The sequence below is a fragment of the Acanthochromis polyacanthus genome, chromosome 18 (genome assembly GCF_021347895.1).
Source record: "Acanthochromis polyacanthus isolate Apoly-LR-REF ecotype Palm Island chromosome 18, KAUST_Apoly_ChrSc, whole genome shotgun sequence".
Taxonomy (NCBI): domain Eukaryota; kingdom Metazoa; phylum Chordata; class Actinopteri; family Pomacentridae; genus Acanthochromis; species Acanthochromis polyacanthus.
In genome coordinates this window covers 6,278,198-6,292,634 of record NC_067130.1, presented here as the reverse complement: position 1 = coordinate 6,292,634, position 14,437 = coordinate 6,278,198, and the positions used below count along the sequence as shown (strand labels likewise).

Sequence of the window (14,437 nt, the reverse complement as noted above, 5' to 3'; positions counted from 1 at the left end):
TTCCAGTCACAAACTGGGGATTCTGTGGTTCATGTTTGGTGCCATGAAGGCGCCAACATTAAGCTCAACATGCCTAAAACCACTGCCTCAGGCTTCCATTCTTTTTGCAAATGTGAGTTTTTTCTAGTCTTCTTCATTAGATATACTTAAGAGATGCAGCTCTTTGGCAGATAGAGGCTTTATAATGAAATATCAACACTGACCAGAAATGAACATTGACAGGTTGATACTGATAAAATGTTACTTTTGTTTGAAACCGTTAAAAAAATGCACATGAATAAGTTGCCATAGTTTTCATATTTTGTCTGGTAAATCTGCACCTTTGGAAAGCACTGTATTTTATACTGCATCATGATAAAAACAGGCATAATAATAAGTTAATTCTACTACAGGGAAAACTACAGCTGCTCAAACAGGAACATTAGGCACTTTATTTACATAATAGTTCACTTTCACATAATAGTAACATGCAAACATCCTTGTAGAAAACATAGAATTCATCTTTATATCATCCATTTACAAACTATGACTGCATAGACAGAACAACCTGAGAAAAACAACAGAAGAAGAGAGGAAAAAACTAGAGAAGAAATGCAGGTTTGAAGCACGTCTGTACAGTTAAAGGTCAAAAGTGTTGGGAGAATCTTAGGGCTGCTGATGTACCTTGACTTTTCTGAAATGTTGAAATACGGGTCTTGCTTTTCTCAATACTTGTGGGTTTGACTGCAGAGGGTGAGATTTCTCTCCTAGTTTTGGATGAGTTGAGAGGCACGGGATGAACTGTATGTGCAAATATCAGTATCCTCATCAACAACTGGCCAAAATGCAAGCCAGTGGATAAACAACATGAAGATGTTATCTCGGGAGCAGCTGACATTTCATAGACCAAATGATTTATCAAGTTAATTGCAGCCCAATAATATCTGAGCAATGTGAAAAGAGATTTATTTTACATATTTTACATAAAAGCAAAGATTGGAAGCACTCACTGGTAATTTGTTCACATAAGCCAGTGAACTGATGCACCGATCCTCTGCCAGTCCCGATCTTTCGTAATTATTTAGACACGTTTGGCACCGTAAAACATATTTGATTAATGACCGCGTAACTGCAGCAGATTTCACACAGGAGGTATTTTTATTCCACGTCACTGCATACGACACGTCAGGCTCAGTGTAGGACACAGCCTGCTCAGAGACACAACAGACAGACAGAGGCTGTATTGTTTATTGATATGTGCAGCCGTGTCACCGAAGGAGTCCTCTGTGACTCCCCTCTGTCTCATACAGACGGAGCTGCGAAGATAATGGTCACCGAAAATAGAACGCTCTTAGAGAGTCTCTTTATGCCGGAGCGCCGCACACTCTGTGGGTGTCATAAGTCCCCCGAGCTGAATACTTGAGTGACTATAATAAATATTAATTTGTTAGGAGGAGAAACATGAGTAAGCTGAACGAATCACCACCACATGGGGTGTGAGGAAGAGACGCGTCACTCACACCGAGAAGACTTCCTTTATTATTTGTGCCGCTGATGGGACAAGCACCTCAATTTTTGATGTCAAGCCTCCACAGAGCACTGACAGGCCCTCACATGGAAGAAAACAATGACTCCCCACAGAGATTATATGAACATATAACAATACTCACACAAACAACCCGGATCGCTGCATCTGGTTCGGTTTAACATCGAACAGTAAAAAAAAAACAATACAAAACAAATGTCACACATGGATAATCATTTTACTTTCCCTGCAATAATTCTTTGTGTGTCCTGTCTCTTTGGGTGTATTATATCGATCTTAATGAATAGTTTTGGTAAAATGATTGTGTTTAATGATATGAAATGACCCACAAACAGCTGGTAAACCTGTTAATGGTTATGTCAAAGTGTTTTTCCGCCTCTTGATTCTATGAGTCACTGCTGCGTGTAATGGAAGTGGAACAAATGTAGGTTTGGTTCCAACTTGTTTGTGTTTTCTTTGAGGAAAACACAAATTACAGCACACAATGCAATGGGATGCTGCTGTAAATTTAACTACGTGGACGACAAATCAACTGAAGACAAACAATAACTGATATATCAATTTAAAGTGTTATTGTGGTTTCAATAACTTTGGTTTTATGGCTCTTGAGTGATCCACAAGATCCATGATGAATGCATCAGTTTTTTTTAACTTTATTCAGCCACATTTTTTTCAAATAAGGTATCAAATTTCATATGAAAAGGTTGAGTTAAAGAAACAGTGTAATGGCCAGACCACAGTAGGACAATGCTGAGTTATCGCCTCTAAACTTGCTGTTTTTAATGTGACTGGATCAGAATATACAGGTTGATGGGTGTTGGCACGGCATGGGATGTTTTGTTCTCACATGCTAATTAGTACGAACAGAAAATACTTTTTTTTTATTATCATAGAACAGATGTGTACCTTCATGTCCAAACATGTTCCATGTTTGCAAAAATAGTTCTTGGAACATGACAGTGACTTTAGTTTATACCAGTGTTGTGCAGTTTCCTTAGAAAAAGCAGCAGGGTCTTTGTGTGGTTATTGTAGCTCTTGAGTAAAATCAGACCATGACCCACTTGAAACATTTGTGGATCATGTTCAACTCTTGCTCAAAGGGGAAGAAAAGGCAAACCAGACGTACTGTATTGAATCAGTATATATGTGTCTACTGTATGTGGTGGAAAACAATAAGAAAAACAAAATGCACAGGGGGCACATGTAGTTGATTTAGTCTGAGGGGTTAGTGGGGCATTTCCTCAATTACTTTGAGGAAGTTAAACTTTGAGGTACTTGTACTTTACTCTTCCTTTTTGTACTACTTTATTACTCTGCCAAGCAACGAGGGGGAGTTATGTGACTATCGTATGTTTGTCCGTCTGTGAATCTGTCTGTGCACAACATTACTCAAAAACAGACTAACGGATTTTGATGAAATTTTCAGGGAAGGTCAGAAATGACACAAGGACCACCTGATTAGATTTTGGCAGTGATGCGGCTTATGGTCTGGATTCACGGATTTGTTAAGAATTTCCATAGCATTGCGAGATAGCGGCACTGTAAGTATGACAATGAGTGACCGTTATGTCAGCTGACTGTTGATGATCACATGATTGTGATCCTACTACAAATCCACCGCTGCCGACTTATCGGGACTTATCCATCAGAAATGATACAAGGAACAACTGATTAAATTGTGGAGTTGTTTCCAAGTTCCATTAATTCCCGCCGCCCGCTTCATATGTAGGTCACATGATTCGGTATCCATACATAACGTACACATGCATAACACACGGCTGTGATCAGCTTAAGGTCATTTTGTTTGTGGGTACATCTATATTAAATGGACACATTATATGTTGCCTTGATTTGTGATCATCAGTAACTAATAAAAAAAAATGCTGCATTTCTGACAATGCCATATGGGGGAATGGACAGCCTCGGTGGAGTGCTGCGCTCTGTGAGTGCTTTTCTTGTTGCTTTATTATATTTTAGGAGAAAATGCACTTTTGACTTTGTTCTATATTTTCACTTTTACTTCATTACCTTTCAGAAGGACGTCTTGTGCTTTTTTTAACATGGGTAAAGATGTTCAAACTTTGTGATAAACTTAGAAAGCATGACGCACTGCTACAGACTAAATGACACAGCAGTCCATAAGGTATTAAAAAATAGCTTATTGTAGCCTCAGTACCAATAATCCAGTACTACTATATTTAACACTCACGGAAAACCATTATTGTGTGAAACTAATGCTTCAATCTCTCGCAATTTATGTATATTTTTGCCAACATCATGTCCATAGGTTTATACAACATTCTGAGTGCTGGTCTTTATATTACTTGGATATTTTTATATTGTTGTGAGAATTAATTGCAGCATTTCCTGAGCTACGAATTTAAAAGCTGTATCCACACTGCTATGTGATTCTGTAAAAGAAGGGATTACGTTGCCGAGAAAATGTTTCAGCTGTGTCTTGAAATTTCAAATAATGTTTCAAACTGTTTATCAGCCAGTGCCAAATCCTAAATATTTGATTTAACTAACTTCAAGTAAAAATAGAGAGAATTATTACAAACATGATGCTGAAGCAGCTACAGTAAAACTAATTCTTAATTTGCTGACTTTATTTAGATTAACTGATGTTTGTACAGTGTGTTTGACTAATCAGATTGATCATTTGGTTGATGAGAGCAGTTTGTCAGCACCTGACAATGGTGGAAATGTGAAAGACGTGCTAATACAGTGTGATACAGTCCAGTGCAACATACAGGCCGATAATCATACTGGATCCAAAGGAAGTCACCAAAATCTTACATTTTAGTTGCTGTTGTTTGTGTTACTGCAAAGTGAACTTTCCTAAAAATGTATTGAAATCCATCACACCACCAGTACAAATTACATCTCATGTTGTCCCTCTGTTGTGTCCACCCTGTGCGCAGTAGCTTTGGCGTTCATGTTCATCAGGACAGTGGCTCCTCGTTCTGTATTCTGCCTGCAGTGAGCAGAAGTGCCAGTGTTTCTGCTTGAGTAAGCTCAGCTGTCAGCGGGCACGGAGCCGCGGATCACCGTTGGCACAGAGACGGACGGACAGAGAGCAGGTAGCCGGGGCAGATACTGGAGGATTCACATAGCTTTCAGCTGATCCATTAGGACATGCTACAATTCAGATATGGCCCGCTGCCAAATGCCCATCCATTGTGGCACTCGGTGCAGTATTTCCATGTGTTTCACTCATTGCTCAAACATTTTATGAGTATTCGTTGGCATCATTCACACGTAGATTGTATGTGTGCAAAAGTATGTGCTAGCATGAGTGTGTGACACTGTGTGTGTTTGTGTGTGTGAGTGTGTAAATGAGATCACTTGGTACTATCAAAGTGCAGGCAGGACTATGACACTGTTATAAATAGAAGGGAGGAAGTAAGGAAGGTTAAATCTCTCAGACACAGATACTAAATGAGTAGAGGGGAGCCATTTAAAAACCCACATGTCCTTTTAGTCCTACTTCACGACACCTATTTATACTTTGTGCTTTTGTGGCATGTTTTAGATACACATTGTAAATGATGGACTGACATAGTTGCCCAGGTTTTAAAAGTAATGAAGTTTTCCCCTTTGGTTCAATGCTACATGAAGGTCTAGTGTATGATCACCATATAGCTGCATGGCATGTGAACAGCTTATAACGGGTAAATTATCACCCCTTGAGCAAAGGACAATCCAGTAAGCTGTCTCCCACGAACTGCTGAATTTACTGGGCTACGATGGGAACAATGAATTCCATCCTTAGAGTGCAGCAGAGAGGAGGGAAAGTTGTTGATGTGTAAGTATTTACAACAGTGCACCCTGCGAATTTTTGCCGACTGACTATGCTTTTCCTGAAAGTGAAGGCTGGACAGATGGTATGCATAGATGGACTCTCTGAGATGTACTTCTTGGCTACGACCCAAACTATGAAATCCTGCAGGAGCGTCTGTGTTCAGCTGTCCGCATGACAAATGATGGATTGAAGAAAGGAATTTAAGAGGAAATGTATGTGTGTGTTGTGTACTATATGGTGGGCCATATGTCCAAACATTCGCACAGCTCTACAGAAAAGGTTCGGCTGATAGAGTTCCTCAACCCTTTTATTTCAGTCTTTTATCATCCTTCTCTGTCCGCCATCGACGGTTTTGTAATCCTGATATTTACCTGGCATGACTTTGACCCCTGACTCATGGCAGCTGTCAGTGGCGCCCCTCTTCGAAGAGGGACATGTGGGATACTAGCACTGCTCCCCAAGGTGGCACAGTGTCAGACTCTATGCTGGCTTTACGGTTTTTAGTATTCAAAGAGCGTCCGCCGGGGCCTCCTCCTACTATATTACTAAATAAACAGAGCCGGCTAAGTGCTGATCACAACCAGTGAGCAAAGATGAAAAGCTCCCTGGGGAAGGGACACTATTACGTTGCTTGTTGTCCATTTGTTTAGCGTATCTGTATCAGTTTACAGATTTGAAGTGAGCTATTTGTTTATAACTTCAGGCCTTCATGCCTGCTCGCTCGACAGCTCTGCTAAAAGTGTGGCGCAAGAAGCTGGGTCTTGACTTTCACAAGACCCAGAGACACCGCTGCAAACGTAACAAGGTCACACTAATTGGAGAAGGAAGTGTTGAGGATGTCTTTGGGAAAGAGCGGCAGGGTTAGAGTGTGATAGCAGAGAGGGTCAGATCCTGTTTCTGCTCTGGTTCCTGGTTCTAATCCAGCCTGGTATGTGTTGAGATCAGAGCAGGTCCCTTTCGCTGCACCCATCCGGTGGCCGTGCAGCGGACTTGCTAAGTCTGTATTTCCTCTACTGCTGCACATTCATCGCAGAAAGCACTAGACGACAGTCTGGCACAGGCCTGCTGTGGGACCCAGGTTTACTGGAAGAAGCTTAAAACGAAGTGACCCAATGGAAACAGTCCCGCGGCCCATTTCAGGTAGTAACCGCGAAGAAACCTGCACTAGACAGCTGTGTGGTCCCCTTGATGTATTTATGTCGACCACTTACATAAATACACTGTGTCACCCGTACACATTCATACTCATACACATTAGGCCTGTGTGTAAGTGTGCAAAGTCACAGTGACACACACCGACATGCACACAGTGACACGCAGACGCACACACAGAGGCGCACACACATATCATGCTCCCTGTCAGTAATACCCCAAGGATATTATGTCTCTCTCAGCAGACTGGACAGTTGATCACAGCAGTATGACCACATGGTAGTGCAGTCACCTTGAAAATTGCTTGAATTGTGAGTTTGAGAGCCAAAGCTTTTTCTCAGATTTATCTCTTGATACACAAACAAACATCTGACTGATTCATTCACAACACAGAATATGTGTTTTCTTTGTTTACTCTCAGAATTAACACGATGTTTTGCTTTTCCTGTTACTCTTACTGCATTGTGTTGGTTAACTGTTTTAGTGTTACTCATCCAGGGACTAAGTAGGTTTGTAGAAGGTTTTTTTTTTTTTAATTAAACAAAGCAAAACATAAAGATGGTAGTATTGCATCTTAGCAGATTGGATTAAAGAAACACTTCTTTTACATATCTCTATTCACAGATATACTTGTATGTATGTATGTATATACAACATTCACGCCATAAAGGAGAGAAAGATGAGAGACAAGTTAATTTGATTCATAATTTATGAGAATACAACCAAACATACGCATACATTTTAGGGTTGGGTGACTGGATGAATGTTTCTGCTATCAGTGATTGGCTGCTTCCCTTCATTTTGGTGGTAATTTTTGCCATTTTATTTTTCTAATGTAATGGTCGACCTCCTTCAGGATTCCATTCAATAAATAATTAACTGAAAAAAGTGATTTAAAAAGTATGTTAATAGGACCTTGTAGCTGGAGTTTATACTGCATTATGCACATTGTTCTTGCACTGATTTCCAGATTTCACAAAACACGATAATGACTAATTGATAATTAAGCCATCTTTAGTGGTTGCTGTTTGATCAATTGGTACTGAAACCTGATCTCAATTAATACAGCATATTGACAACTTCAGGTTAATAGCATATGTTATCCCCACCTGCATTTAGATGCTGCAATGGAAGCATTCCTCTCGCCTGAAAAAATTTTAACAAATAGGCTAGAATCTTTTTGCACGATTGTATTCACTGAAATGGTGTATGAGGAGTGAAGACTCCACAGTTTGTGCTGCACAGGCGACGCTGGTGATTATATAAACTGCAATGGGGCCAAGTGCCAAAATCCAAGTCATGACAGGTACTGCAGCAAAAAAAAAAAAAAAATTATGTTTTCAGTCAGTGGAAAAGAAATGCCAAAAAAAAAAACATTCCTGTTGAAATTGTCACAATTGAAGTTTCTTTTTGCATATTGTTCAGCTCTATTTTGAAAACAAATCGCATAAACCGTAGTCCATATCAACAAATAGGCCGTTCTTACACGGATAAAAGTCATAATACAACAAGTATTGTTAGAGTTTTGACTTCTTTTACGTCTAAAATCAACAATGAATGTTGTTACAGTTGGCCATTTTTTTTTACCTTGTATTATATATTCTGCAAATATTTCCATTCTTCCTCCAAAAATCCACTTTTAAAATGATATAAATTCACAATAAACAACAACAACAAAACAAAATTGAGGAATTCTGCATAAGTAAGTTTGGTTTTCCAGTGTTGGTGAACAATTGCAATCTGGGTTATAGGCGTACTGACATAATACAAACTCTTCTCATTAAATGGATCGACTGTTTCACTCCAGGTTACAAACACAACACACTCCAGTATTTTAAGCTGACAACTGCACACAAATGCACACTTCCACATAAGGCTCTCACACGCAAGGTTTACAAGTTCAGACTTTAACTGGGCCCACCCATGGTAAAAATGTATAAACCCCTGCTGCTGCAGCAGTCCAAATCCATTTAGGAGACATGTTGGCTGAAAGGAGGTGAACGTTTCCGGCCCTGAGAAATATGACTCACGATTATGCAAAACAGGATGTGGCATTTCCCCCATGTTTTCATATTTCACTATTATTAAATTACATTACCGCTTTAACGCTTTGCAGACTCAGTGTAAGGAGAATTAGCACACATTGTTTGTCAGTTGTACCTCTACACAAACACGGCTCAGTTATTCTTGTAATGAAACGAAAAGGTGAGTCAAATGTGCAGCAACCTTGAACTTTGTTTCATGCATAGCACATAACAAGTGGCTTACAATAACAAAACGGAATGGAGCTTACAAAGGGACAATTGGATATAACAGCGCGGTAATCTAATCAGTTAGCTTGGGAGTAGAGGTTATGGGAAAGCGGACTTGCAGAGTTAATTTCCGCTCAGGGTCAAAATAAATTAGTCATAGCTACTGGTTTTATAGGTGGATCTTGGATCCTTAGATTAAATCGGCTGCAACGTCACATCAGATATGAAGTGTTAACAACCTGGGTGAATATTATATCTCATAAAAGGAGTCAGCGTTTTTTTTATTTTAATTTTGTCTTCTTTTTTTTTGTCAGAATACATTTTATCACAGGATGGATCAGTGCAGGAGAGTCTGAGGATGCCGCCATAATAATACACACTATCATCATTTTCAGGTCATGTTTACTTGCTAATCGCTGAAGTGTTTAGCTTCAAGGCCAAGAATGATCTGCACCATATAAGGCAATGAGTCACTTAGGGCTGAGAAAAAAATTGATGCTCTTTTCCGTTCGTTGCTTGAGTCTACCTGATAGCTGTAAGTAGCCGCTGACAAATGCTGGAGTTCACAGATCAAGGTTCAGGTGTCAGACGTCGAATGGCTCTTGGCATACTTTTGTCTAGCCTCGGAGAGAAAAAAAAAGTTTTGTCAACATGAATAAAAGTCAGGTTCATAAAAAACAGAGGAATGTAAATGGATCCATTTTTAGGCACTGTGAGCAGTCTATTAAACTAATACTTTTCTTCTAAGGACAGAGATAAGAGGTCAGACTTGTTGGAGGTTTGTGAGACACATGACAACATGAGATCTTTATCGTGACTGTAATAAGATAATCTAGCCTCATATCACGCACATCACTGCCATTCCAAGGCGCTTTATCAGTTTAAGCCAGAGTCTGAAAGCATTACAGCTGTCTTTTTGACCTGTGACAGGTGATCTCACTGCAGGTTAGGATGCTGAGTCGGTTCATGTTACTAACAATTGGCATGTGCGACTTTGTTCGTAGAATCAGCAGCAATGCCGCTGACACACCGAGACAGCTGAGAACACTACGGATGAGCGACAGGCTCATGAATCGATGTGACAGAGAGATAAACATAAGCTCTGTAGACAGCCAGACAGATAGACAGGCAGCCAGACAGATACCTGTAAACATCATGATAGCTCTCAGAAAAGATGTTCAAAAGTTATAGATAATGTAGAGTTAAAAAGTATACAATTCCTTACAAAGAAACATAGATGCAAAAAAAAAGTTGAGGGTTTCAACTTTTGTGGTGAATTATAGGTCATCCAAGAGGTCAATTATCCAACTCTTTGTGAGGATCAACACACTCATGCATTCCTTTACAACTAGTTTTCTGCTCTTTTAAAAAACACTGTTTTCACCAAGGGTGCAGGGGGGCAAAGCTTTGGAAAGAGACCACTATCACATTTCCAATACCATTTCTTCTGCGAACAGAAGAACTTTGGTACCTGTCGCATGTGTAAAGACAGAGGGCTGTCAAAACTGAAACGTGATCGGCATATCTGACAAAGGGGGAAACTTGCTGCGAGGATCAGTTTCAGAGGGAGAAGACGCAACTCCCCACAGCAGATGGGAGCTTTATCGTTGTGGCCGGAGGGGAGAGAGCCAGAGAGAGAGACGGGAACCCAAAAAGGTTGGACGACATGGCTGGACTGTGACAACATGTCCCACTGGGGGGGATTTTACTCCCTGGCCTTTGGTGTGTCATCATGTTACCAGTCCTGTCAGGAGCCTCCACCGTCCGCCTGCGCGCATTGTTCCGCACTGAATGTGGACAAGGAATAAAAGAGAATAGATAATGAAAAAGAGAGGAGGCTAGGCAGTGGGAGTGAGACACATTTTACCCTATGTTGGTGCTGTAATTTTTTTAACACTGCTAAAGTGAGGGATAAAGCTGATCAAAGAGGTGTCTATGACTGCTCTGTTGGGTTTTGAGGAGATATGAATCAGTGGGGGACTGAGGTGCTGTGTAGGAGTAAAAATATGATGCTGCAAGACCTAGAAGCCTATATAAAGCAATATCAGACTTCAGCTCTTGAAAGGACACACCTGAGGACCTCACTGAATACCACACCTGGTATTTTAATATTTTCCAATGTCTGTCAAACATCCGTCTCATTCAAAGCAGCTACACGCAAAATCTCCCTCTTGTATGTAGGACATCAAGACATTTCATATCTGCAATGACAACTTTTGCTTTCAGACAATGCGAGGAAAGAAGGGAGAGAAAGGAAGAGCGAGTCTCTATGATGATCTGAGGAGAAGAGCGCCTTAGTCATAACACACCCCAGATGTGCTTAAGCCCAAAATAAGCAAAAGCTAAAGCCAGTTTCACTGTGTTGATTCCTATTTACACTGTTGTAAAGACAAGCCTTCACTTGCACTGTTGAAAATTCTCATCCTCAGAATTAAACAGATCAAACAACAGAGGTCAACACGAGACAGCTGATCAGATACAACTATACAGACATTAAAACAACTGGAAACCATAGTACAACTGAATTACACAGAGCTGCATATGCTTCAACTTTGAATGTGACCCTGTTTTGACTGAAGCATTTAGAATGTAAACAAACTCTGTACTAAACAGAGTTACTATTAAAGTAACACTTAGTAACATGAGCCACTTGGAGCTCAGGAAACACAGTCCCAAAGACCTCCACGTCAAATACCTTTGTAATGGAGCTGTTTTTCTATAAAGGACCATGAACACACGCATACATGCAGGTATTTGTACGTGTGTGTGCGATAAAGTAGACCTTGAGGTTCTTTACGGGAGGCTGAGCTGTGTGCCAGCCTGCTGGAGGTGCTGCGAGATCAAGAACAGTCTACCCCCAGGTGGTAAAGCTAAGCTTTCAGGGGTGAGAGGTCACAGATATTGGAGTGGTCACACACGTGTCAGAACACTATTTACAACTGGAGAGCCCACCTCAGACCACCTACAAGAGCTGCTCCACTACAATACTGTACATCTGTGGGAGGCTCTGTGCCTGAGGATCCACTAGGTGGTAGTAAAGGTCCATTAACAGCATCTCTTCATCATCCTGGAATGAATGACTCTCATCATCTGTCAACTGAAGGTGTATCTGTGGCCTGATCGCTTGTTTTTATAATCATAAAGTTGCTTGGGGGTTCACAGACATTGATTTGATGTCAGAATAAAACCTTACCAGTGTGGCTGGGTACAGCTTTAAATTCAGAAGTGGCCGTGCACGTGCGAGGCCCTACTTTGAAATGGAGATCCGTAACCTTTACGCTCACGTTCAAGGTCACAGGGGAGATCAGGTCAGAGTGCCTAATGGTATTGGAATGCATGCTGGTTATCTTGAGCAATGAGGCACACTTACTAAAGTTGTTATTCAAATATTTAAAATAGAACTAAACTCTATACGCAACATGAGAGCATCATCTCTCATTGCAGTGCCATGAATACCTTTCGATCCTCGATCTGTAACCAGTGATCATCCACAATTATGTTCCTCCAAGTCCCCTAATTCCAAGTTTGGTTAAAAGACATGCAGGGATCCAAATTAGAGTAGATGACATAGAATTTATCTATATGCCAACTGACATGTTTGTTTTTCTAATATAGCAAATTACATTTATTGTATGTATATGGAATATAGTAAAATGATGAAAAAGCTCATTTAAGTCCATGGACTAAACGTCCTATTTATTTATATGTTGAGGGGAAGGTTGCATTCAGTAAATCTGCAAGGATCATCCAATAGTTGCTTGATGCAGGTTATACGATATCTACAAAACACAGCTCATCTGCTTGCCTGTCTATTTGACATCCACTTAATAACAATCCCCAGTCCAGTTCAAACTACAATATACAATTTGATTTTGTTTCACTTGATTAAACTCCTCTGCAGTGAGTTTGCCAGTGAACCAAAGGCTCTTTATAAAAGGTCATTAATGTATTCATGGATTCTGCCATTGCCGGTATTTATCTGGTTGTCCATTTACTTTTAAATGCCAATCTGGTCGATATGTTATGTGTCCATTTAAAAAGTTCAAAAACGCACAAAAAAATTGCCACAAAAGTAATGTACAAGTGAATTTTAAAAAAAAAAATTAGAAAGCTGTTTTTCACATCAGATAATTATTTAGCAGAAACAAAATTACTACTATTAGACATTAAAGTGCTCCTATGTAGTTGGGGCCTGTTTAATGAACCATTTTGTTTCTCTCTTACAAGATGAAATTGCAACATGTCGCCCTCTGGTGGTTACATCAACTGTAAAGCAGCAGCTGATAAGCAGGTCAAACCCAAAAACACAGAATCACAACTGTACAGAACTGAGAGGAGATAATACACAAAGATAAGACCTGGATTTGATCACTGAGATAAAAGTATCATCTTGTGCAGGCTCTTTTATAAGCAAATTTTGGATCTTGCAGTTATGGCAAGAACTGATCATTTCAGACAAATAAAGGTCAGTGCAGCAAGAAAAAAAAAGTTTTACAATCTGAAATTCTGATTGACAAGAGGCTATTTCTGAGGAGCTAGGTCATATCCTCATAATAATCTGTAAATGGGCTCAGCAAATTCTAGGAGAAACTGTCTGGGCAAAGAAAATATCTTATTTTGACTGAGCACATGATGATCACATCAAGAAACCCTAGTAATGGCGGCTGTTGCAGTCACATGAGCTACACTTAGCATTATTTTGACTGTGAGTGCTGCCACTCAGAGATAAAATGTTGCAGAGAAAGTGCGAAAGGGTTTTGGGGACCTTGGTCACAGTACAAACAAATCTGTTTGAAACAATAGAGGACAGGAAGAGGAAGAGGACATGGAGCAAATGCATCACTAAGAGGAAGCAGTAAGGTGTGCCAAAACCCTTATAACTACGAAGGAATACAGCCTGATCTGCAGGCGTGCGAGGTGAAGAAAGCTTGGTGTTTGCTGTCCTGATTCACTCGAGCAACGTCTGATGTGCCGTCATCACCTCACAGTTTCACCTCACATATCCTCTGGGTTTGATGACTGCAAGTCTTCAGCATATTGTATTAGATTGCAAATCTAATTTTTGCCAACAGCTGATTGAGAGGCAGATTTCAAAAATATTTTTCAAAAGTAACCTTTTCATCTTTACACCTGAGTTTTAGCTCTATATTTCTCTTGCCCACATATCGTATATTTGCCTTCTGATTGTACTCTATTGATTGTTGAAGTGTTTATATATCGAAATGCATCAAATGACTCAGATGTTTGTTTCCATGTCTGCATAATTTGGCCATTGTGTATGATATTCCACGCTCTCTTGTATGAAAAAATATGGAAGTCATGTCATCAGTACATGATGAAACAGCTTGCATTGCTGCAATGTTTAAAAACAAATACAGCATAAAGGCATTATGGTATTCTATTCTGTTGAAGCCATATGATCTGCAATGCCAATGCCATCGAGTAATAGAACTAATAGCTGTAATTCAGTCATGTCTCAGTAAAGCTCCGTCACAGTCCCTGACAGAATACAGTGAATCACAAAGGTTAGCTTTGTTCATAATCTCTCATTCCTGTGAGTTGCTGTGCCACCAGCTATAAGCAAATCTGTGGTAATCCTTATAGACAGGTCTGCAAAGGCCCTTAATATAAATGAGTAGTTGATCCTCTGTGCCATTAGATAATACTTTTCTCCTAATGACAGCCCTAGATTCAGGGGAACCT

The 14,437-nt window shown here is 40.0% G+C and overlaps 1 long non-coding RNA gene across 1 annotated transcript; it reads right to left on the bottom strand.

Annotated features, from left to right (window-relative positions):
• Nucleotides 1-411: 411 nt before the first annotated feature.
• Nucleotides 412-1,193, bottom strand: LOC127530880 (uncharacterized). Its single transcript, XR_007937631.1, has 2 exons — nt 990-1,193; nt 412-746 (listed from the first exon to the last, which is right to left on the bottom strand). It is a non-coding gene; the product is annotated as an uncharacterized LOC127530880 (long non-coding RNA).
• Between the last annotated feature and the right edge of the window lie 13,244 nt (nt 1,194-14,437).